The sequence below is a fragment of the Syngnathus acus genome, chromosome 22, assembly GCF_901709675.1.
Source record: "Syngnathus acus chromosome 22, fSynAcu1.2, whole genome shotgun sequence".
NCBI lineage: Eukaryota > Metazoa > Chordata > Actinopteri > Syngnathiformes > Syngnathidae > Syngnathus > Syngnathus acus.
In genome coordinates, this window is record NC_051106.1 from 9,619,127 (window position 1) to 9,645,121 (window position 25,995).

General features: G+C 42.0%; 1 protein-coding gene across 3 annotated transcripts in view; it reads left to right on the top strand.

Annotated features, from left to right (window-relative positions):
- The first annotated feature begins 6,580 nt into the window (after positions 1-6,580).
- Positions 6,581-25,995, top strand: part of daam2 (dishevelled associated activator of morphogenesis 2) — a 50,332-nt gene continuing 30,917 nt past the window's right edge. For 2 of the 3 annotated variants that reach the window (XM_037240606.1, XM_037240610.1), the window contains exon 1: positions 6,581-6,802. The gene's annotated coding sequence lies outside the window, so the exon portion shown is untranslated. Of the gene's footprint in view, positions 6,803-16,365; positions 17,819-25,995 lie in introns of those variants that run through there. The other variant, XM_037240609.1, reaches the window with a different exon arrangement.

Genomic DNA, 25,995 nt, shown 5'->3' on the forward strand with positions numbered 1-25,995 from the left:
AATAGTGCCCACAAAGGGATAAATATTGCTGAGAGGACTGTGTGGATAACCGATTGGAAAGAATGTGTTTGACAATAGGGGTACGTGTAGCCCTGCATTCCTTCGTATTCGACTTTTGTTTTTGGGGATATTTTGTATTATGCAAGAGACAATGGCTCTATGACGAGACAGTGCAGTCTTTCAGTTGACTATTGCTGACATGTTGGTGCTCACGTGCAGAAGAGCTGCTGGCTGGCTGGACAAGAGACATGCTCCCGGAATCCTGAGCTCGCGAAGTGACTGGAAAGAGGCAATTTGTTTTAGTACCACTACAAACCGTATATAAATACAAAAGCAGCGTTGACGCTTCTTATTCAGAACTTCTACAATGTGATTCAAAGTGTTCGTTATTTTGTGACAAACATGAAAACTCAACCAGCAAGTCTGAGAAAGAAAAAAAAAAAAAAAAAAAGAGTCCCTGCCAGAGCTCCCGCAACTGCGTACGTTGTTTTTGAAGTTCAGGCAAAACTGGCAGCGCCTTGAAGTCAAAGGCACAATTGTAAATTAGCACACATATAATATGAGTTTAAAAAAAATCAAAGAGATTATGTAAAACATTTTTTTGGGTTCCATTTTAAATGGCACGGCAGGTTGAATATTTCTTGTACTATCTGATGCTGTATTATAAAGTTAAAGGGAACCTTTAACACAGTACGCACAGGATTGCTCCAAAAGCAAAGTCCTGCAGTTTTTTTTATGCTATAACATGTCATTAAATGTTCAATCAAAGCAATCTTTGTGTTGTCGGGCAAAATGCTGCTTCCTCAAAAAGTGACAGTGACTTGAAAAGTGGGAGTGACCACATCCACTTTCTTTAAAGCAATTATACAGCATAGTTAGACATGCACGAGAAAAAGCAGTAAACACAAACCATGAGTTGGGCTGGGCTTGTTGGGGAACTGTCAACTCTTATTTGAAATATCATCTGAAATAGCCGATTGAGGTTTCACCCCAGAGGACAAAGAAAGTTGCAGACAGCAAGTTTCTAAGGTGTGGCAACACTTTTCAAATCTGCATTAACTTGAACTATTCACCTAAAGATGACGTAGCATCCTGAACATTTTTTGCTGCTTAGAATGTCTGATAACTATTTAGATGTAATTGCAATCACAAGTTGGGAGAAATCAATTAAAAAATAAAACATGTGGAACAGTCAAGTGGTTTTCCATGTCATTGAAGCTCTGTGTGATTGCAATATATTTATAGCCGCATATGAGTGTGGGCGCGTGCCACCTACCCCGCCGAGCAACAAACATCAGACCCCCTTCTGCTTAATCAATCCCTCATGAAGGCATCTTAGTGTTCTTTCCAAACAGGGCGGTTTGAGTTTGAGAGGGCCAATATTACAGAGAAGAGAAGGATGCTGCCACTCGGTGACTTGCTATTTGCGGTTGTGTGTGTGTGTGTGTGTGTGTGTATGTATCTCAGTGTGTTGTTCCATCTTTGGCTGTGGGTGGCCACAGAGGGTTCGCTCTTTGACCGAGAAGCATGATCAGAAAGGAGATCCTGCTGCAATGGCACCATGTTGTTTTCACTCATTGCATACTTGGACATGAAACATAAGATTTGGTGCTTGTAAAACGATGTTGATGGACATGTTGACACAGAAATTCTCAACCGTTGCAGAACATCCAAACAGATTTGGTTTTCCGCTGTCATTATTAACATGAATTAAGGCTGCGGTGTCTGATTTGAGTTTGCAGTGGGATGCAGTCGTCAACCAGACACACATATATATATATATATTTCATTTGTGTAGAAATGTTTCATTTGTGCACTTTTTTTCAATGAGAATTAAATAAAGTAGGTCCTAATTGCATTCCATGTGTTGCACCTCACTGTAGACTCTACACTGTAGAGCGGCAGAGTCCGAGGGGGCTATTTAAGGCTGCCCTCCTCCACTGCGCACAGTTCTGGTCAGTACTTGTGTCCAAGGGAATTCTTTCGGGCTTCGGTTGTGGCTTCTGCCCTCTGTTTTTCTTGCTAGGCCAGGGCATATCAAACTTCGGTCTGCATTCCTCAAATACTGTCGCCTATATGACTTTCTTAAGGCTCAAAAGTAAAAGGTGAGTATGAGGATAAAGCAGCATAGAGGCATGGGATGGCTTTTGTTTCAATTTGTTATTCTGCTGAAATGTTTTCGTTACTAGAAGAACAGAACAGCCAGGGAAAAAAATAAATGTGGTTTTCAATATTTTGTTTTTTTGCTCAACTCTGTCTAGAGGCAAAATATGATGCAATTCTGAGGTTGGCAGGAGTCAACACCCGCACTTTGTCTCAGTTGTCTGGTCGTGCGATCTCGTAAACTTTTTTTTTGCTTTGGAGCGTCTTCTGGTGCTAACAAGACTCACTCTGACTTTTATTTCGCTTTGTGAGCGACTGTTCATTTATTGTATGGCTTCCTTTGAATACTCTAGGGAAATACTCATCAAAGTACGTGCATGACTATTCCTGGCACCTACGGTGGATCCATTCTCCACAGAAATCTGACACATACACTACAGCTCATCTCATTTGATGCGTATTTTTAGCGGGAGAGGATTTTCTAGGTCATCATTGCGTAATGCGTATTATGTCAAAACTCGCTCGGCAAGTGTCTTCTTTCAAAACGACGCAACACAATGACAGCAAGTAAAGTACAACAAAGTTTTAAACTTCTAAGGTCTATTTTTCCTGAAAAAAAGGTGGTTGCACATGCAAAGTAATGGATATGAAATGAGAGACAGGGTTGAAAGAGGACATGATAAATATTTGCAGCTGGAATGACACACGCGAGCCCTTACCGGACGTGCCGATAATAAATCCACTTTTGCCACATTTTCCGTCACAAAACTACCAAATGCCGGCAACTGATGTGAGCCAGGTCCAGGTGATGGTTCAGCACACAGTCTTACATAAGAAGTGAGGAACTGCCTGGAAGGAATTTGAGGTAGGCCCTTGTAATCCCTGCTGTTTTAGAGGATTGTTGGGTCCAAATTCCTCGTTACAGTCATTCTAAAAAAAAAAGTGCTTGTGTGCTGGTCTTGCTTGCCATTTCACACAAATGAAGCAAAGTATGTCAGTGATCAACAAAAAGATGACTTTTACAAAAATGAGTGGAAACCACCAAGGGGCCTTGAAAGCTAATGAAAGTCCGGTGAGGCTCTCAATAGCAACAACACAAGCCGAGCGACTGGATTAGTTGATTGTGATATGTGAGCGCCCAAATATTGATCCGTTTCAATGTGTCACAATGAATTAGGCCACAGCGAAGTGATGGCGGATGGTGTGCGTGCAGGGATGCTACTTTCTCTTGTTGTTCAGCCATACCATCGAAAGTTCTTCTCGGGTTGGAGCGGGAAACCTTCAATGCGATTATTTTGGTCAAATCGTGATGTATGATGAGTTGAAAAAAATTATTGGCTAAGATGCAGTGGTTTCCTTATATAGTTTTAAATGACATCATCATTTTTTTGCTCATTACATGGATTGCCAAATTGAAGAATTCCGACCTTAGCGTATCATCCCATCTAGTAAAAGGAGAAAGGAAGCGCCAGAAGGAGATCAAATATAATTGAGCTCCTATTGTTTCGGGGTGAAAGCTAACGTGGATGTTTTGAATCAGACGATTTGACCTTCACTTTTTCTCCCTTCACTTCAAACGACATGAAAGAGAGGCTACACAGAGCAGAATAAATGGGAGAGCAGATGACTTGGGACAAAACTAGCAGAGCATGCAGTTCCACGGACAAAAGCGGGCCTCTGTGTTGTGTCAAAGAGCACAGCCGGGTCAGCTGTTCACAGAATGTCGGGTGAGGAGAAACAAGATGCTTTAAATAACAGGAAACAATTCAACTGGGGCTCTACAAGACAAACACAAGTGAGTAACGTCTGGGCAGGAATTTGGGATTGTGTGGCAGAGGATGACTCCTGACACTGGAAGCAAATGTGGAAAAAAAAACAATAATTCACTCGAGTGCTTTAATACAATTTAAGGATAAAAAGCGTCACTCGTGAGAAAGCAAAGAGCCAAGGAAACAGAAGCCGAACAAACATGCAAAGTTGATTACACTTATTTAATATCAATGTGCGGCTGTAATATACACCGTCTGGCTCAATGTGAGTGAAATGAGGACAAGTCATGAAAAATGTTTTATAATATTTCTTTGTTTAGGATATGGCAGGTTTTCAACTCAACCGCGACGTCACGGAAACACACACAGGAAGTGTACCTAATGAAGTGACCTGTGAGTGCACAGTATATGTTGAGTGGTAAAATTCACAGCAGAGATTAATGTCATTGATATTTTGGATATGTATCCATGCCAAAATAAATACAGGCTTAGTAATTGACTTCCCAGCATTTAAAGCCACAAGCTAGCAAATGGCCAAAACTATAAATCAGCAATTAACAAATTGAGTTAATATTGCAAAGGTAATTATAGACCTCCTTTTAGGGTAGTGATCATAATTTCAGGCAGAACCATAATCACAGTATATGCGTACAAATGATGCAAAAAAAATGGCTTGTAAAATCTATTGGTGCCCGTTAAATTCACACTTTTGTTTTTAAGAACACAGCAATCTGGTTTAATATGAGGCATCATCGGATCATAATTGCGGAATGACTCATAGCAGAAAAACTCACCGCAGCAAATGGAGGATTTAAATAGCTATATTTGTTGGCTGATGCGCTGCAACGTGGCATCTTAGCATGCCTACAGAATATCAAAATACCCTGCAAAAAATTGGAATAATGCTCTTTAATACACTCATATGCACATTACTATATTACATCACGTGCATTTAAAAAAAAAAAAATGAATGGCATGCACTCATAATTATGACATCACTAATAAAATCTCAATTAGTGCCTACTCAAATATTTTATTTTATGTCATATTGTTTCATGTCCAACCTTGTCAATTCAAGGCACTTCTTCATAAAACCTGGATCCCGTCTAATAGCTGCAACTAACTAAAGACTGAGTGAAAACATGATCCAATCCCGTGGTTCCATTCCTCACTAGTTCCTAAGGTCAGTACGAAGCTGGAGTGACGTTAAGGCCTGGACCGATTTCTCCGATGACTGACTTGAGTGGAAAAGCACTTAATTCATGATGGTGTCACTCTGAGGACACGGCTCACACTGACATGGAGGTTTCATTGAATAATATAATGTCACTTACGTCTGTTTCAAACAATAGCAGAGTCAACAAGAGTCTCATTTACACAAAGATATGGGAAGAATTCTGGGGCATCGTTCTCTGGAAACAAAATCCAAGCTGCTCTGGATGACCTCCACCTGATTTGACTCAATTAAGAGGATTAATACTTCCTTTTTCTTGGTTTCCTCCCAAATTTAATATGAGTGGCCTTCACTGGAAAATGTCATCCTGCCAATGACAGGCCAAGCCACTGGTGCGCTACCTTTCAACACCGGAATCTTTGCTCTTAAAAAAAAAAACAGACGGTATACAATTACAGACAGAATGACAGCAGTACTTGAGTAATTTTCAGGCAACTTTTTTTGTTTTTGTGCATCACACAGCAATATATGTCCATGCACCCAAATGCCAGGCAATACACCTGACACTTCTAGAATCGAATTGCTTCTCACAATATCCCATTGCATTGATTTTCTTCATGCAAAAAAATAAAATAAAAATGCATGGTCATGCAACTAATACAGGGCTGGCAAAAGTATGAAGTCATCATTACTGACTATAAACAGAAACAATCTAGACATAATTCCAACCACCACCGGCATGTGAAGTGGGACAATAGTCACAACACAATACAGGGAACCACAATAAAGCCACCCAAGTTGTCCTTATAATGGGACGGAGCTTTTATTTCATGGTGACAAGTCAAATTATTTTGAGCACCATCAACTTTTACTCATGTCTTTCCACTGCTTAATGCTTACAAATGATCTTATGCACCAAAATAGCACAGCTGGACATGGATCTTTCTCAGACACATCAAATTAAATTTGATGTCTGCTTGAGCCACAGGGTCCAAAGTGGGTCCCTGGAATGGGCAATTAATGAAGGATTATGGGCTGTGGGGAAATCTAAACGCAGACATTCACTTGGCTTCTTCATTTTTCAGATGAGTAAATGCAGGCTTAGAGACACAAGACTATCCTCTGCAAACTTCTTTTGACTGATTGTGTAAAAAAAAAAGATGCCATGTGATGCAGACAAAGAAATGTCGATATGGCTTGAGCAAAAACAAAACAAAAATTGCCTAAAATTTGCAAACAGTTGCGATAACCTGCGATATACCGAGGGAACTGCATTGCTTTTCCAACAGCCTTGCAAAATGTAACAATGTGATTGGCCTCGGAAAAATGACGCGAACATATTGATTTGCGTTTGGTTTGGTTGTCATGTGGCATTCAAATGTGGCCAATTGCAGAAATAAAAATAAATCGTGTAGTGCACCTTTCAGACCGAAATAAATGTCTCTCCCGTCCACACGGAGCGTGCGTCGTAGCTTTAAGAAGGGAGGCGTGGTGCTGTTGCTGCTGCTGCTGCTGGTGCTGCTGCTGTTTGGAGCGACTTGACAGTCGCGCTGCAGTCAGTTCACTCACTCACTCGCTCACTATCTATCATTCAGCTGAATGAGCAGCTCATTCCATGCAGCCAGGCAGGCAGGACCTCGCTCCCACTGTCCCACACCGCAATTTTCCGCTGACAACATTAAGAGGGATTATTATTATCATAATCATCATCATTATTGCCGATCACAACCTGCTTTCTCCGTAAAGAACCGAAGCGGTAAGCACCGATTTTGTTTCTTTTTACCTGGTGAATGTGCATGAGGTGCTCGGGTTGTGATGGTGCTGCCTGGCTGTCACCCCCCGGCCCGACCCGGCTCGGCCCGGCCCGGCCCGGCCCGGCCGTGCATTCATCAGCCGGGGGAAGTAAGCATCGAGGCTGCCGTTGGCGTGGAGATGGCAAACGTGTGAAATCTTTGTTGCAAGCTCGTTTGACATTTGCAGACCCTTATTTGTGTTGCTGGCAAAATGCAAATGAGAGCATTATAGATGATGTTACGCGACATCTCTTTTGCAAAGGATGCCAACGTACCGATCGCTACGAGCACCGGCCGTAAAAAATAATAAAAAACGTCAGGTCTTAGTACCATCAGCTGCTTTTGACACTTTATTGCACAATTGTATTTGTCACCGTCGTCCCCTCCTATATGTGATACAATGCCAACTAGATTCCTTCACGTAGATACTCAATGAATGTCTGCAGAATACTAAAATGTCAAATTTGACGCCGGTTCGCTCGAGTACCCACAGAGGGCGCCCTACCTCCTTATTAACAATCTATTACAGACATGCACAGCAATACGTGAAGGTTGATCCCAGAGGATCATTTCATACCATCACATCATTTACACCTATGTTAATGCAATAATCACTCGAGCAGCTACACTTTCAACTGTTTCTAAAAATAACATGCTGCATTCACAGTATTGTGTCCACAGTGGCTGTTTACCAACTTCCAGGCCTCCATGGCTCTTAAAATGCAATCTGTAATTCAAAGAGGATGGGGAAGTATGGAGCCCTTTAATCCCTTTGCACATCTGGCAGTGATGCGGTAATGTGTCCTCTTGCTCATCTGAGCAGGCTTTACAAGCAGTGCGCCGTGCCATGCCATGCCAAGCGCATCCTCCTTGTCACCCACGCAGCTTTGCATTGAGCATCTGCCACATTCCACCTCATGTGTCAAAAGCATGTCGCTTGCGATCCGCTGATGAATCCTTACGTGTGTCCACTGACAAAACCATTTCGGAATAAATCGCCCACATTTGTGCGGCTAATTTGTCTGCGGCAGAAAAGGGATAACAAGGTTTTCCAACTAAGTCTGTTACCAACCAATGTAAGCCACGTGAAGAGTTTGAAGCTTCAAAATTGTAAAATCATACCTAGGAGACATGGCCTTTGCCTTCCAGTCCATCTGGAGCAGCTGTTGCAGCAGTTTGGCAGAAGTATTTTTAGGTCCAATGTTTTGATTAGCAAGCGCAATCCTCATCCAGCTACCTGTGCGTTTCCGAAGGGAGGGAGGAAAGAAAAATAGATCTGGTCCAAGAGTAACAAAAGCCCTTGGCTGACGTGGGCTGCTTCTGGCTGTACCCTCGCTGACTGAGGAGGACAGACAATTGGGTTGTGTGCACATTACTGGAGGAGGTGGAAAGATGGAGCCTTGCTCAGATGACATGGTGGCATGGCATACTGGGTTTTTAGCAGGTAAACAAGCAAGCTGCACTTGACGCTGGTGTGCCCAGTACTATAAGCCTTTGGTAAGCCTTCCTGCCACAGGGAAGGGAGGGGTGGTGCGGGATCATCGTTCAGCCATGTTTGTGGTGCACTTTGCTTCAGCGTGATTTTGGTCTGCATGTGGGACCAACCCCATGTGGCATAGTGCAATCTGTTGATGATTAAAGGAACACCAAAGCTGTGGTTATTATTATCTAGTTCATGCTCTATTGCTATTATGAAAAAGCCGGTTCTTTGTCAACGAATCAACAGCATCATGTTTATACCCCATCCAACACAATTGTTTTCCAGACATCTATCTTATCAGGCCCTTAAGATGGAATAATCATCATGCAGGGACGGCATTTTGCTTAAATATGTGAACACACAATTTAGGTTTGCCATTAAAAATACATGATGAGTTGCTGGCTGCATTCCAGACAATTTGGCAATTTACCCGGAGGTCAATTGTGACTTCTCCCCCCCCATGACATGAACCGGCATTGTGAGTCACAGTACGTGCATATGACGAGTTGCTAATCATGGTTTCAGCCTTCGCTGGCAATGCAGCCTGCTTGCATGCTTACTGCAATTTCTGGCACAGGGTTTAAGAAAGAAGTCTGGGACTAATTAGCTGTTAAGGCATAATCTTATTCCAGACAGACACCACATGTTGTGTCTGTTAAAAGTGATCCCCTGCAACACTCCCTAAAGCCCCCTCCTACTGCTCCTTAATCACAAATGGTATTTACATAAAAAATGGCAAACTGGATTATTTTTGTAGCACGAGGCAACCATATTTCTGGCACCGTGTCATACATTCCCTTAATGTGCATTTGGACTTCCAAATGTCTGAATAGGAGTACATCAATGATGTCGTACTGTAACATAACCTGTCCATTCTCTCCCGGCCACACTGAGGACCACAAATGTAGCAGCATAAATGGATATACATTTTTAAACATCAATGTCTCTTGTGTTTTAGTGTATTAACACAAACTTAAAATGAAAAAAAATAATAATAACATGCAAGGTGACGGGAAGCTGGAACGTTCATACAATCCTAAAGCTGTTCTCTGCTCGCCACACCTGGGTTCAAGAGGAAGCGCTGCATAGCAGGAATGTCTGATAGGGTGAAGACCTCAGAGGAGAATGTGGCTAAACCAGCTGGGAAGTTCAATGTTAACATTTGTCATATGTCCCAGTTTGTCCTTGAATAAAAAAAATCTGATACTGACTTCTTATTCCGTATGTGGTAAAAGCATTTCCAGACTATGAGGTCAATTAAAATCCCATCAATCACAGCAAATGCCAGCTATGCCCCCCACCAGGCTGCTTGCGTGACTGACAGAAGCATGGCCGCAAAAATCTTGAAAATCATTTGAAACACACACACACACTCAACCTCTTCTCTGTATAAAAAAAAACAAAAAACGCTGCCCCTCCTACAGTTTTGTTTGCTGACATTTCCACAGCTTTTCCACAATTGACAAGTGTCCATCGGTAGGATGAACGTTGAGATCTCCACATCTAATCTTAGAGCTCCTGCGTACTGAGCTAATAATAGCTCGAGCTACAGAAAAAGCACCACATTGATTGTGTCAGGGACGGACAGACGGGCGAAGGGACGGGACGGGACGGATCGGGTGGTGGAGGTGATTGTGGGGCTCCGTTTGGGACATATGCTCTTGATACTTTGCTGAGCACAAAGCGGCTCTTTCACTTGGGATCTGGTGCACATATGGAATAGTTTATCCAAACTCCATAACGTCAACCACACAGTGTTTTCTTGCCAACAGGTTCCCCTTCCTTCACCTATACATTTCAAATTCAGTTTGCCACCCAAATGAGCTTTGGACCTGGCATGGGACAAGTGCTCCTCAATACTTTCCAGATCTGAAATTGATTTGAACTGTCATCAATAATATTTTAAGATTTCTTTTATGCTTTCTAATGTTCATGTTTGTATATATTTACCAGTTTACTTTGTTTCCCCGTTCATGGTGGAACATTCTTGCTCATTCTGTTTCTACTTGTGTGGATTTAGCATTAATTGCATTTGGCGCCCGATAACTATTTGACTTTTCTATTTTATGAACTCAAGGTCCACATTTAGCGGGTTTACACTTTGTCAAATGATCGGAAATCTATTTTAACGCTATCACTGTGTATGACATCAGCTTGAAAGATTGTCTTCTAAACTGCACAGCTGGGTGTAGATAACCCAGCAGCTTGGATGGATGTTTATTTCTTGTCTTTCTGCATTCCTGCTTCTTATTTATAATATCCCGCTTGGGGGGGGGCGGAGGGGTTACTTCTATAAAAGGAAGTTTGAAAACTTTCGCTCACCCACTGGAAACAAGGCATGCATATCAAAATTTTTTCTTAAGGTGTAATCGCTTTAGAAGGACAGCGGTCAAAATGGAGGAAGAAGGATATGTGCCCTCCTTTACCTCTTCATGCCTGGACAAATTCCGTCCCTTCCGATGTCGCCCCATGAATAAGGCTCAATTCCTTCTCTTCTCCATCTGAGTTCTTGTCCCACTCATTTATTTTTCTGAGCCACTTAAATAGTCATTTTCAATTCAAAACAGTGTTAGCGTATGAAGTATGTTTACAAGCAGTATGACTGAGCACGAACTCTTCGTCCTCATTCCACCCTCCCTTCCTTTCGGTCATCTCGGTCCTTCTTGCTGCCCTGTGTGAATCTGTTTGTGTGTTTAATTGTGGGAAAATTTCCTGACATTCGTGAGAGTCCCCCGCTCTCTGGACCGTCTTTTCCCCGGGGGCCCCCTTGGCTCTCAGCGACGGCGAGCCCCATCACTGCTCCGGGTCTCCTCTCCTAGCAACCCCTAGCGAGCGCTAGCAGAAGGCCAGCCGCTTTCACTTGCTTTCACTAGAGAGCCAACAATGCAGTTTATCTTTTCAGAAGCAGGAGATTACGTAGATGTCTCGGCGATGCGATAAAAGGTCTTGACACGAAAAAATAACACTCCCATCCTATTAATCACTTCAGATGGCGACTAATGTACAAACATTGGAGTTACAATGACGTTCCATTGGGGAATGTGCCACACTGATGTGTTTTTTTTCTTGCAATCCCTGTAGAGCAAGTCTTTCCTCCAAAGCTGGACCTTGAAGGTGATTTTCTTTTAACAATAACAAAGCTTTCCTATTGAATTGTCTTTGTTTAAAGCCAAAACATTGAAGAAATCATTTCAAAATGTTAACGCTGTCTTGTAATGATTGTAAAGTCGGTTAAAAATGACTGCCAGGCACCTTGACTTGTCTTCTGCTGGCTCTCGGCCAAAATCTGATGCGTCATTAGCGTAAACTGTCATCTCATTGTGTTTAAGCAATGAGACGGATGAGTGAACGTAGGTGGGGATCTCAAAAATGATGACAAACGGGTCTGTCTCTTGGCTATGGAGTACCAAAACAGATGAACGTGGATCTGAATGTTGGACCTGAGCCACGGATCCTTCATCACTACCACATTTTTTTCCCTCCAAGAACTTCTTTTGACCAAGTGAAGGACTGCGTGGTTGGGAACAGCTAAAGCATTCAGAGGCCTTATGAATAGAAGCCTGTCTCTGGAGAGCCTTACTAAAATGGCTTCTTTTGCGCTTATCCCTTTGGAGAGACAGATTGATCTCACACAAGATCACTTCACATGGCAAGGTGTTTATTTCTAGAGCTTTATAATGCACCATTTGGTCATCCAAGTGCCATAAAGCCATTGGCTTACCTTTATATTGTTGCACAATAAAGCTGTTGCTTCCTTTTACTGTTCGTCGGCACTGAGCTCATCCTCCCTTCGTCAATCAACCTACGATATTCTGATGGACGTTTTAACCCCTATTTCCATTTACAAGTTTTTGCAGATGTGAAGGAGGAAAGTGGGAGCGAGAAAACCTATTAAAGCGGTTGTCATCCTCGTAGGATTGACACACTGTTAGATTTTGCATGGTGACCCTTGGCAATGTTTCTGTAGTTACAATACATCATGGAGGCTGATCAAATGGTGTGTTTTTTCCTCTTGTGCATATAAACGCGGAAAATATTTCTGTTCAGGAAGCGTGCGGGTAAACAAACATAAGCAGCAAGTGGAGCGCTCCAAAGTGATCCAACCATTGTCTTGTTTTGGCAGTTCTTAGTCAGTCTGTTCATAAAGTGTCATTAAGGGTTACAGGCCCATTTATATCAAGCACCAACACTAATTTGGTGCTGGCTGTGGTTGTCCGTTGCCATTTGTAATTCCGTTTGACGTAATCTAGAATTTTCCTATTGCCCGTGTAGCCAAAACAAGCTCTGCGTGTGTGCTGAAAGCTCCATTCTGCCAACAATGGAATGATAGAGGGAATGCGAAGCCATGAGTGTGCCAAACCATCTGACTCAGCGCAAGCATAACATCTCCAAGAGGCTCACTTTACTCCATCTCGCTCTTTTCCAACACACTTTGACATCCGTGCATTTGAACCTAAATCGTATCCTCAAGCCGTGAGCCACCGTAATAGCTGAATGTTTTTTAAAGCCTGTCCCGAGCAAATACCTTCACATTGTGTAACAGCTGCATGGATTAGCCGTGCCATGTTGCATGAGCAGGCTGAAAGATATTTGGATTGTTGGAGAAAGCCGAAACGGATGAGGGTCAGTGCGGTGGTGGGGATGTTGACCGGAATGGATCTGTGCCCTTAGCCGCGTGTATTTGAATTCATGCAAGCGAGGGGGGGGGCTCATCCGTATTAAGCCGGGCTACACCCCCATTACAGACAATAATACAGCTTTATCAAAACAGATCCACTGCACTAAGCAATGGCAGAGTGGCCTTGCTATGTTACGGATTATTCCTAAATGTTAAATAAGGAAGGGAGATTGAATGGACTTTCTTTTAAATAATTTCGTTAATAAAATGTGGTCAAATGATTGCCAGAATCAGGAAGAGCTAATACAGACAAGGTTTAAAATCCTATTAGTCAATGTGAATTAAACAAGATTTGATTGCATGCATTTAAGTCCATTAAAAAAAGCTATTTGCCTTCACACCAATAAGCTGCCATCCTTGATAATGGGCGATATGCATTAGAAGGAAAACTAGATGGGAAAAAAACTGTGTGCCATTGTTCCCGTTATTCCTGTTATTACATCTTGCAACAGAATGGAAGGAAAGGGTCCCGCTGTGCGAGCTTACAAGTGTGCACTTGAAGCATGTTGACAGATTTCTAAGTATTAAAGCAGGTGGTGTTCGATATGCAGCCATGCATTTCAACTGGAAATAGTTCTCCAATACACTGCATATTTCGAAAAGTTAATTGGAGATTGTATATGTCCCTTAGGTTTGAATTTGAGAGACTTATTTGCATTGTGTCCGGTGAACCTAGATTGAGGTTAATCTCGGTAAACCATCTTGTTGCCCTCAAGGAAAATTCTTCTACTACAGACTTGCACTTCCCTTCCACTCTCGAGGTAGCGATCGATCATGACTTTGAAAATGGCTGCTGACTTTTGTTTAGTGGGAAAAAAAGGCTTCGAGAAAGTGCTCCACACCACAAAGTGCAGCCGTGTCAATGGCAACACTCACTTCTTTCAACTATTGTCTCGTGTCAGACCTACGAAAGAGGAGGAAGGAAACCAAGATGCAAGAATGAAAAGTGTGTTGGGGGGGGTCGACCCACATTTTTGTTCCGCCATGCAATGAGACAATTGTCGGCCCAACCTGATTATTTAATTTAAGTAGCATGTAATTGGAACAATGTGTGTTGATTGTATTCAGCTAAAGCTGATGCGATTAGCCCAGCTTTGTGTTCTTTTTTTCCATTTCCTCCTATTTTAAGGAATACAATGTTGACCCTCTATTGTTTGTCAAGATGAGGTCTTACTGGGAATGTTTATATGTTTGTGTGGAGGGGTTCTTATTCTTAATGGTGATGTGCACGCTAATATAAACCCAAAGGTAGTAAAAATTCTGATGAACAGGATGTGCCAGAGGGCTCCTTATTTGGAAGCCAGTAAATCAGATGAATAACAGGTCTGACCCTCGCCATATATGAGGCAGCTGCATCAACTCCGTGTGGTAGGAGGGAACACAAGGGACGTGGGCCTGACCAATTCTCATGGGTCAAAGGTTGACTGTTTGTTGATCTCTCGGTTACCGTCATTTCTGGCTTTTCACTGACATGTACAGATGTTGCTGGAAATCTTTTGGTCTTGTCCTCTCTAGTTGCTCATTAGGTTTGACATATTTAGGCCGTGTTGTGATTTAGAGATGAGCAAAGTGTTATTCCTTATTGGTTTCTACAAAGGCAGAAATAATGCCAATGATCTCGTATCACTGCTGATTAGACCATGTCTGCTGTTTTGGGATCCCTCAATATCAAATATTCTTATTGATTAGAGATTCTTCAGAAAAGTAGCTGTACTTATTTCGAGAGATGTTTCCAAAACATTCCCGTCTTCAAACTTTGCAAATATACGCCCATCGCTTGCATCATAGTCTCTGGGTAATACAACGTTGCCTGTTCAGACAGCTTGGTCTGTGTTCAATGGCAACCTTGGGAAGAGTTCATAGCCTATTACAACAGACTAAAGGTCAAGAAAAAGGTCACAGGACCACATGAGTGCAGTCTTGCACCTGTTCACAGGGGGCCTACTTTAGCCAGGCAGATGACTCCCAGATGTTCTCGTGACATGTGGAAGGAGTGAGTGGTTCAGTCGTGGAGTTCGACTACTGTATTCATTTCTTCTATGCTCTTTAGAACTGCACTCGCTGGACATACTTCATCATACACAAACTGAACCAATACTTTGGAGAGAGGTAAAATTAATGATTGATTCACACCATTGTAAAAAAACAACAACACTTGGATAGGCCCCAATGGAGAATTTAAAATATTTTTGGGGTTCACTTTACAGTCACCAAGGATCCTCTCAAGTGGTCTGTGCTATTTTCTTTGACTAGTTGGATAAATGTCAGCACTGAAATGTAGTCAGTGCCGTACAGCTGAGGCTGTTCCCCTGTTGCCACTTACCATAGAAAGTGGAATATGAAAACCAAATGGAAGCATCTGGAAAAAAAGAACAAGACCTACTCGTTTCAGTTTTACCAGCAGTTCTTTTTTCTCCTCCATTAGTATTCTTCAATAGTGTCTTTTGGTATCGAAGGCCAATCGGGTTATCCTCCCCCGCTTTCCACTTAAGTATGTCAAACGCCCGATAATCTTAAATCTTATATAATGCCCTTATAAGATTACCCTTGTGTGTGAGGTGTGCAGTATTTACCACGAAAAAATTCTTCATGCGTGTCAGGCAAGCCGACGTCTCGTGAACTAGTTGAGTCTGGAGACTGTGATGTAAGGTGACACAGAAGGAAATGCAATTGCATTCATAATAATAGTACTTTTAATGATTGTTTGGACACTTCTTATTTCAGGGGGAAACCAAAGCAACATTGATGGAACGTTCTCTTTTCAACTGCAACTATGCAGTGATAAATTGAAGGCCGAAAGATTAAACCATGATATCACTGGCTTTCATGAAAATGCCATGAGTCACTCTGGTGAAAAATTAAACCACAGTGACAACATTTAGCTGGCATAAGTCCAAGCAGACAGCGGAGGTACTGTGGAGCAAGCAGCTGGCTGACCTCTGACCTTTGTCCAGTCTCCATTAAGGACAAAAACACCATCAGCACATTTACAACACCAAAAATGCAGCCCAGTATGAGGTGGCCAGAGCAAACGACTAGAATAAATGCCTGTTTACTCGGAGTTAATGCTGCATAAAACCAGGTATTTGTGTTGGACGTAGAACCAGCGAGAAGCAAATTGTACAGGAGGAGGAAGGAGTCAAGTATTAAAGGCAACACAATATCAGCAGAAATTTCACTCTAAACGCCAAAGTAACTATCATATTATATTTAGCTTTATGGCTGTTTTTCTCTGGAAGTATTTGAAAGCTGGAGTCTCATATCAAAATCTATGTCTGACATTAGTTTTTTGTCGTCAGAGAAAGATGGCCTTCTCTTTTATCATTAAAATGAATGGATCATACAAAATAGCCTTTTTTTTTTTTTAGGTGAGCTCCTATCAGTTAAATTAAGACTGGTTGTTTGTCTTTATGTAACCATCTCTAACTCAATCAACATTTTGTTTGCTTTATTCACAATAGTGCTGGCTAGACTAAACAAAAGTAACTAAAGGAAGAAAAACAACTCGGGGCTGTAAGATAGTGAGTCTTGAAATGATTAAATTGATCAATCTGACCTCTGTTTGTTTGCCTCGCTGACCGGCGTGATGATGCGCTTAACAATGACGCATTTTATTTGAAACCCCAGATTAAGCCCGCCCAGTACCAAGATAGTATTAAATGTTGTGGATACATTGACCCCCATTATCAGAGTAAGATATTGCGTCACTCGGATGACATCCTGCAGCTGACCCCTGCAGCATGACTTAACTCTCTTTACTTCAGGGAATCCTCTTCCTTTGTGAGTGATAGCTTGGTCCTAATGACATGCATCTGCTTATTTTGCCGTGTGTGTTCTTGAGCATGTGCCAGCGTTGAGATGCCGTGCAGGAAAAGGGCTTTCCGTTGGGCGTTGTGAAGGTCTCCCCCCGACACACACACACACACAACCACAGGATGCTTAGTAAGGGAATGTGAGGCGCGCCAATGGAATTGTGGGTATAGGTGTAAGGCGGCCTGCAAGCTGCAAAGGGTCATATCCTGTTTATGTCTTGGACACACACACACATATGGTACATAGTGTACATATGTAAAGAAAGCTCTGCATCCTCCCTTGAGATTATTTGCATCATCCATGCAGCAGTCACAGTTGAGGTGGTCTCGAGCAAGGCACTTGAGGAATGTACACTAACTCTCCCCATGTACTCCCCTGACAATTTATAATTAGAAATCCAAATGAGTGGTCAGTCAGACTGTGATGCATGTAAACTCTTCACGTCTGGAAAAAATGTAATCAAAGGAAGGAGAAGTTCAACGTACAGTTGCACCAACACCAGTCCCAAAAGGGTGTCTCGGTGTTGGAAACATTTAGTCGGGAATTAAGTCCCCATTTATGCATGTACACTGGAACAATGCAAATAATGTCTTTCTGTGGTCACTATTAAATGTCTTAAATTCAGAGCTCGCCTCTACATATATCCATATACCGTAAATGAACGCTAATATGGTTCCTGTAAAAGGGATACCATACCAAAGATGAGATGTATGGTGAGCGAGGGAGCTGGAAATGGGGGCGGGACAGAGAAGAAGCAGGGACCATGTCAACAGCTCAGCTCTCAGCCCTGTCAGCTGAAAGCCACATCTAAGCTCAGAAGTTCAGTGAGGGAAAGCAGACTTAACATAGCAGTTTTGGGTGAAAATGCCTTGGGAATTAGACAGAAAGACAAAAATAAAGTAGGAATAATGAATGACTAACTAGTGGTTAGGTAAAATCTGAGACTTGATTTGCTCTCCTTGTTTCTATGTGGCCTGGGAGTGAGCCATCTTCCAGCATTTGAAGCGGGTGAGTGAGATACTTGATCTTGATACTGATACTTGGTCATTGTGACTAAACGCTATGCTGTAGTGCTGTTTACTCGCTAGGGGATTGCAGACTCGAAGGGCTGCAGATGGTCAACCTAGTTTCTTTGCACTGCATCTCACTATTCAATCTACCTACAAAAAGCAATTGTCGATGCATTCAGCCATTGTAGCAATCCCATGCAGTCACATCATAAAATTGCAACTTTTTATGTTGCTATGTTACGAGGTACTGTAAGAGTAGCCTGGAGGTCATAAACGGTAGCAATTGCAGGCTAGTGAAACATGCATGGTCTCTCCAGTGGTGTTGACATATGTCTGCATTTACCTACCTGTGTGCTTGTGTATGAAACCACAACACTTTTATGACTAACAGACTTCCCACTTTTAGCCAAGTTTATGTGTATGTTTGGTAAGTGCTGCAGAAAAACAAGTTAATACTCATGTTCCAGTTGCATACCGGACAAAAAGACAATTTCACTTTTGCAAACTTCTGTACTGGTGGAATCGAGTTTAGTGTGTTGGTTTAGCCCCTCGGTTTAATTAGTTTTGTGGTGTCAACCTAATTGACTCATTTTAAGGGTCTTGATCCCTCTACTTTGCTCGTGGAAATTAGTTAGGGGAATAGATTAACATTATACGTGATCATTAACAATTCTGTCGCTTGTGGGTAATGGAGTGGTCGATTGTCTCGTCTTGAAGCAATCTGGAATGCATCATTAACTGCAACCAGTCGCTGATGAGTCACTTTGTAGCCTAAATTAGAACAATAGAAACAATATTAAAAAAAAAAATGAGAAAGACATATCAAGCTACAACTCAACTCTTCTGGGTCAAAAGCATTGAATACAATATAAATATTTAAAAAGCAAGAACACGCTGATTTGATGCTATTTATGAGCTTTGTACTGGCCCTGTCAGCAAAGTTTGGGTGGCCCGACATAGTCAAGTAGTGTCCCAGGGCCACTATTAATGTAGAACCCCGTTCAACTTATCTTGTAAAAAAATTTGCTTTTGCTTTGAATGCTGATTTTACTTTTATGTTGACTCCTTCCGTGTTTCCCCGGGGTGCCAAAATACACAATGGAAGTTCCACCAACATAAACACACTTTCCAGGGTTCCCCAATGTTTTAAAGCGCCATGTCCCATGTGGAAGCTCGGCCTGTCCCTGTCAGACTGTCAGCTTCGTGCTAAATCCTCCCAGTGTGTCAAATGCATGCTGATGAAAGTTGTATGCATCAGCACTCCAAATTTCCACATATGAAATTGGTTACGGATACTCTTTGTAAGGTTTTCCTTAGTCTGATATTTTATGGATGGAAAACATTCCATCCAGACACCTCCGTTCTTTTTCGCTCAAACTTGACTTCTTTAACTATTGCTTTTACCCGAGTCTGCCGTTTGTATTTACGTATACAATACAAGCCAGAAAGAAACACTTTTGTATTTTATTCTTTGCAATTGTTTTGTTAAACATAAATATGACTGTATTTGTCTTGTCCTTGTAATATTGTAATCATAATTTGAGTGTTTATTCTCCATTGACGCTTATGTGACAAGGGTCAATCACAGTGAAAACCACTAAAAGATTCAACATGTTGAGAAAGCGTCAAAGTTGAGGACTCACACGATGCATGCATATTTTTTGCCGCATCCCCTGCTGCCGTCAGCACTCTTGGGTCTTTTTATATTTTATTGAGCATTATTAATGTATGAAGCGCTCTCTCAGGATTAGTTGGGAGAGTGAGGCAGAGTCACTTAGCTATGGTGGAGACCCTTTCAACCCAGCTGTTGACTGGCAGCTTAACAACCTTTATCATTAGCATAGCTAAAAAACAAAAAATGTCTCAAAAGCTGCTTAAATGTTACTATCCGATCATTGGGATAGGATTATTATCACCATGTTATATTCAACATAAAATGCTTACAGAACCAAACTCTGGGATAGATACGAGAAGAAATGATGCTGTCCAGTCATTGTGCCAGTGACACACTTTCCAGGGCTTGTGAAGTGAAAGCATATCAGTGCCTCAATTCAGTGTTATATTACTTCAGGCTATTTAAAAAGAAAAACTGCTGGTCCCCTCATAGGGGCTACCCCAATTTGTGTGCCTATAACTGTCCTAGGAGAGAATTCCAGAGATTGCCCAGAAGCCCCTTGTCCTCTGTTGCAGCTGTTGACCTCATACAAGCAATATTAATAGCTGTGTGAATGCAGACTATATTACATTCTTCATTTGATGACATGGGAAAACTGTTTTTATAGAGGATAAGAAGGTGAGCAATGCAAACTCACTTCTAACTTTTGGATAATGATGAAAAAAAAGTCCCAAATTTATGCTGAGGTCGGTTCATTCACGTAACTTCCCACTCAGTCATTTGTTTCTATATGTGCACTCTGATTGACAGTCCCCATTTGCACGCTATCGACTCAATGAGTGACGTAGAAAAGGGCTGGATGGATCTGCAAGTGTGTCATTTGGCAAAAAGCACACATGCTCTGTTGAAACAACCTTTAGGTTGTTGGACACCCAGAATCCTTTCAAACTTGGTAGCCAGCTCAAACACTCCATTTATGTCAAACAAAATGTTCATGTCATAAAAGGTGTTTGTCTAGGTCAAAAACACACGACTGGAGTGCTGACCCCTCGTTTTGGAATATGAACCATTTGATCTGGCAAGCGTTGGATCTTTACGAAAAACGATGCCAAGCATTACATTTCGTGTTAACGTGGCAACGTTGGAGCCTTTGGAATGTCAAGTCGTAGCAAAATTAATCCGATTTGAATTATGAGTATAGATGAGAATTGCAAAAAATACAGGGCAAAGCATTGTGTTAGCGAGAGGCTTTTAACAGCTGCCGTTGGTGACGTGAAACTGTTTGCAACATGTGGATGAATTTAGGAAGAAGGATCATAAAACACAATCTGAAGTCTGAACAGAAACAAACTCATTGGCAGCCCTTTGAAATTTCCTCACACAAACATATTGATGGCTGTCACGCCGTCTTCCAATGCACATGTGCCTTTGCTTCGTACAACTTGTCAATTAGCTCTTGAAGACTTGCCTGCAACTGTTCAATTTAAGGCTTGTAATTCTGTTTTGGGCACATCAAAGCAAAACATGATCTAACTGCACAGTGCCACAGAGCCTCATGTGGTCTATGCAATCATGACCACTCCACACACCAGGAAATGACTTCTTTTTTTTTTTTTCTTCACGAATCAAGCCAAAATGAAAGTACTATTAACGACATCCCTGGAGAATTAGAACCATACAGTATAGTCAGCCACACGTCTTTTTCCAGTGGTTTGGTATTGGCATTTCCTTTTTATTAGCGAGGTGGATTACTGTGCCTCTTGGCCTTGTTAAAACCAGACGTGCTTGTTTGTTTTCGTGTAGGCTGCAAGCCAACTAGACCTCAGAGAATTCTCAAAAGGTTGGCTGTGAAATGAGCAGTTAAATGGCTTATCGTTTGATATTGAGAGGATATCCCGCATAGTAAGCAGACTGTTTTTTTTTTAAGAAGTTTGAAATTGGGCAATATTTTTATTTTGGTCGGTTCGAAAAGATTGGAAAATTATTCACGATAAGTGCGGGCAGTAGTAGGTCGTCTGGTTTAGCAATCGATTGTGAATGTGTTTGTTATGGAGAATTTTAGCGGCCTTTGGAATAAAGTGCTCATTCCATGTTCTTTCTAGACCACAAAAATATCTGCCACTTGTCAAGTTGCTACTTTAATGTTTGTGTACAGGTGCAAAACTAATTTTGATTTCCAGAAAATATCATAATTGCCTTAAGTTACAGTTACACTGACACTGTTGGAGGACATAGTTTCCAGATCAACAGCGGAACAGGTTTTTTGGCTGTCATCTTCATAGCTTCCCATATCTGATTGCAGATTTGAAAAGAGGAAGCAATTGAAACAGGCACTGTAATTAGGGTGGGAAGAAAAAATGGCAGGGTGGCTTAAGGAAAGGGTGGATTTCCGATCCTTGGAAACTTCCTGGAAGATGCACGTAGGCACAACATCAAAATCACCCAGTTGTATTTGGAATCATCAAAATACTGTTTTGTTTGTAGGGCAGATAAGCAGGTTTCATATTGTTGCTACTTGTAGTATTGAAAAAGTTGAGATGCAAATTGCAAACCAAGTCCAAAGTCCCACTGGTCTGACACATGCGAGTAAGCCACTTGGTGTAGACATTCTAATGAAATCATTGGCCTGTCGACATGAACTCCGAAGGTATGCGTTCGGAATGAGCGTTCCATATAAACCAACTGTGAAATAATGTTGGATCTTCCGCTATCAGCTCTGATCATTTGTCGCACCCTGCCTGCCCTGCCACTGAGATCCGTACCAGAATAGCTGGGTGATGTCACCCCTCAGGAATTTGAGTGCTGTCTCATTTTGCACGTGGACATTCTTTTGTTCATCATCACCATTTAATTACTGTATGCACAATTTAAACAAAAAAGGTTATGATTATACATCTCAGTTCTGATTGCCAGGTATTCTCCGTTATTAGAACTAGTTTTCACACAATATGACCTCTGACCACAGTAAGCTTAGACTAATGTTGCTGGCCTGAAACAGTAGCCGTGGGTGGGCCGTGGGTGGGCCGTGGGTCTCCCTGAAAGAAAGACTTCTCTGTGTCGAAGGTGATTTGGCCTCCACTCAATTGCTTTATAAGGGGATCAAAAATTGAGCCTTGGTCCATTAGTCACTACAGACATGCGGACACAAGGGAGGTAATTTTGGTGAGGCCACGTCTAGGGCACAAGCATCCAGCATTGCTCGTCTTGCTCCACTAAACACTGTTGGATGTTTTGCTTAGCATCATGGCAAATTGTGTCCTACTAGCCTCATGCCAAATAGGCAATACTGGCGGCATTGATTCCAGTGCTGCATAATAGCATTACAGTGTGTTGGACAAGGAGGTAAACAAAGTTAAATTCCTCCTGACTTATAACCCGGAGCGCCTTACCTATAAAAATATTTGAAAATAGACCCCTTCATTGATATTGCCCCTAATAATACTGTGTGTCCGAAAAATACGGTATATTAGTCCAGTGGAAAAATAATGACTGCAAAAATGGTAAAAAGAAATTACCACACAGGGACGCTGCAAAAAGTGAACCACGATTTAATGAGACGTATAGCTAATGAACTGTATGATGTGCATTTGTCGGATTTACAAATTGTATCATTTGTTAACATTATATAAGGCCACGTTTTAGACCATGTGGAAAGTGCTGGACAATGCACAATTAGATTGACATGATGTCAAATGGAGCAAAAAGTAAGCGGTCCATATCTTAACAGATGAGCATGTTGCAACAAATGTACTGTAGCTGGAGCAGATATGATGAAGCATATTTGCTACAATTCAAGCGTACGTTTCCAATCGCCAATGACGACCAAACCGGGAGCTTGATGTACTTTATACGTCGTTGCCTTTCCTTCTAGAAGCATGGTGACGTGATGGATGTTGTGGAGAGGAAATGAAATCATCCAGGCGCAAATGTTTGATGGACCGATCCACCGTGCATGGATACTCACACCTCTTCTATCTTAACCGACTCCCCTCCCAACAACTCATCACACACGCATGCACGCCGTCCCTCTCTCTCGTCACTGCTGCTCCCTCCTCCTGCACTGACCTACTTCTAGCCACAGGGGACCATGCAGGGAGTTAGTGGCTTGAATGAGAAGTGGCAGCAGTATCTCCCTTTCAAGCTCCCTCCCACCTTCCATCACCTTCCTCGCATCACATCCCTTTGTGTGTGTGTGTGTGTGTCTCTCTCTCTCGCTATGCTTGGCTACGCTCCAGACCAAGACTCAGAGTTGCCGGCAGGCTCGTCTCTCTACTTCAGGGCTCACAGTGTGTGAGTATGCGAAATGTGCTCACATCCGAGCCTCTAGTGGGAGTGTGTGATTTTTTTTTGAAAGTGTGAACATGTGACTGTATGGCTGTATGCGCACCACGCAGCATGAGCGAGGAGTTCATCAAAGTGCTTCTGTGGTTTCACGCTTGCCACGGGATGTGTGTGCATGTGTGTTAGTGAAATTTGATGTCCTGGCATCACACTAAGATGGCTCCAATTAGCAAGCCAAAGACTGACTTTTTCAGTCAGTCATTCAAATGTATACCATTCTATTTTTTCATTGAATAATAATTTCAGGGTCGAGCTCATTTGTTGAGAAATAATGATCATTGTAAATGACAGAAATATGTCACTAATGTAAAAAAACTTGACTGTGCTTTTTGTGCAATCAAATGTTGACATGTTTGGTAGCTAGATGACATCAAACATTCCGTCTTAAGTCGAAGATGGTATGCGAACAGTCAATGCGTTAAGCACTTTAAGCACTAAGGGTCACGTTCTCCCACGTGCTCGAGTGAGTTTTCTGGCTTCGCACATTCTCAGGTCCACTCAAATGTGTCGTTTACGCACACTCGTGACGGCATTACTTGAGCAGAACCCCTTGAAAGGTTCTGCTTGAACCCCTTGCTTAAAATCTCCAGAGGCTCTGGCGTGGATGAGAGAATAGAGCCCTAAGGGAGCATTTGAGGGTTTTTGACTCTTTGGTCAATATAAATTAGTTGAGCACATGCTGGCATCTCACATGACGTCATTCATAGAGACTGTGTGACCAAGGACAACCAAAGAGGCCCATTTTTTTTTTTTTTCTCCCAAATATTCTATTTGCCTTCACATCTGCTCAGCATTTCTAGACTGACTCTCAAAGTGCCAGTCATGGTTTGGGAGCAGATGTTTTACTTTAGTTCTGCTTTGTGCCCACATTTTCAATGACATTGAGATGACTGTATTTTCATATGCTGCTTGGCACTCTCTGTTTCTGCCAAGAATAACTTTTACTTTCACCTACTGAGCCAACCATATCGTTTTAATCTTTTAAAAAAAAAAAAAAAAGCCTGTGAACCCTTTGGTATTTCTTGCATTTCTGCAAGCCATCTGCACGTCATTTAAGACACAATAGACAAACACAATATGGGCTGTGCAATATGGACAGAATTTGAAATGACCTGGTTTACACTCGGGCCACCATGTAAAAGCGAGTATCTAGATAAGACATGCGGATAAGAAACCAAATAGAAAGTGTAATCAAGACTCTTGTGCCGCTCAAGCGTCGATAAAGAATGCAACTGCGACTATCTCACAATGTGAATTGAAGGACAGATTCATCATCCACACCTCGGAGTGAAGCCCCCACTCGACAAAGTTGAGCACTGTTCAGTACTGTTGCCACGCTCCCGAGAAGTTGCCGTCCTCTAAATGTGCTTTGAAGAGCAGAAGAAAAATCCCAGAATGTCAGCTAAAAACTTCAGAAATGTCTGGCAGGTTCACAATTCTATGAAATGTAAAACCACTGCTGTTCAAATAATATTGCTTCGGATTTGTCGATTGGCCAAAAAAACAGAAACAGTGTCAAAACCAATTCATGCAGGAATCCAGGTAATTCCATTTTTTTTTTTTTTTTTTGCACCTGGTCACTTGGTGCCTTTGGATGACGACTTCGCTGGACAATGACAAAGTCATGAGCGTGCACGCTTCTTTGGATCTCCTTTTACTGTATGTTGTAACAGGAGATTAGATTCCTACTTATGTATGTTGGCTGCTGTATATACATCCTGCCATGTATATATTTGTCCCCGGCCTACTTTGCCTAGGCTGAAAGCAGGCCAGCAGGACTGGTGTTGAGTGAAGACTGACCACACATGGGGCTCTGGAGAAGAGTGAAAACACGCATGTGCAAATGTATTGCATGAATAAAATTTAAAAAAAGACCTCACAATGTGTGTGTTTGCCTTTCCTGCAATAAGATGCAGTAATTAAGCAAGTAGGCCAGAGCCTCAGAGGACCCAAACATTATTATCTCATTTGTGGTAATGAAATTAATTTCAATTCAACTCAACTTATTCAATAACTGCCAGGAAATTGAAAAAGTATAGACCACGTTATAGATAGAAACGATAAGCAGAGGAGGCCTATTGCTAATTTTATCCTGATGTGTCTCAGAGGACGCAACCTACAAGTGATGTGTTCTCCAAATGAAGAAGAAAACCATTTTATTTACAGCAACGCACAGCTCTGCTCTTGCCGACACAAGACACATGCAAAGAAGCAGAAGA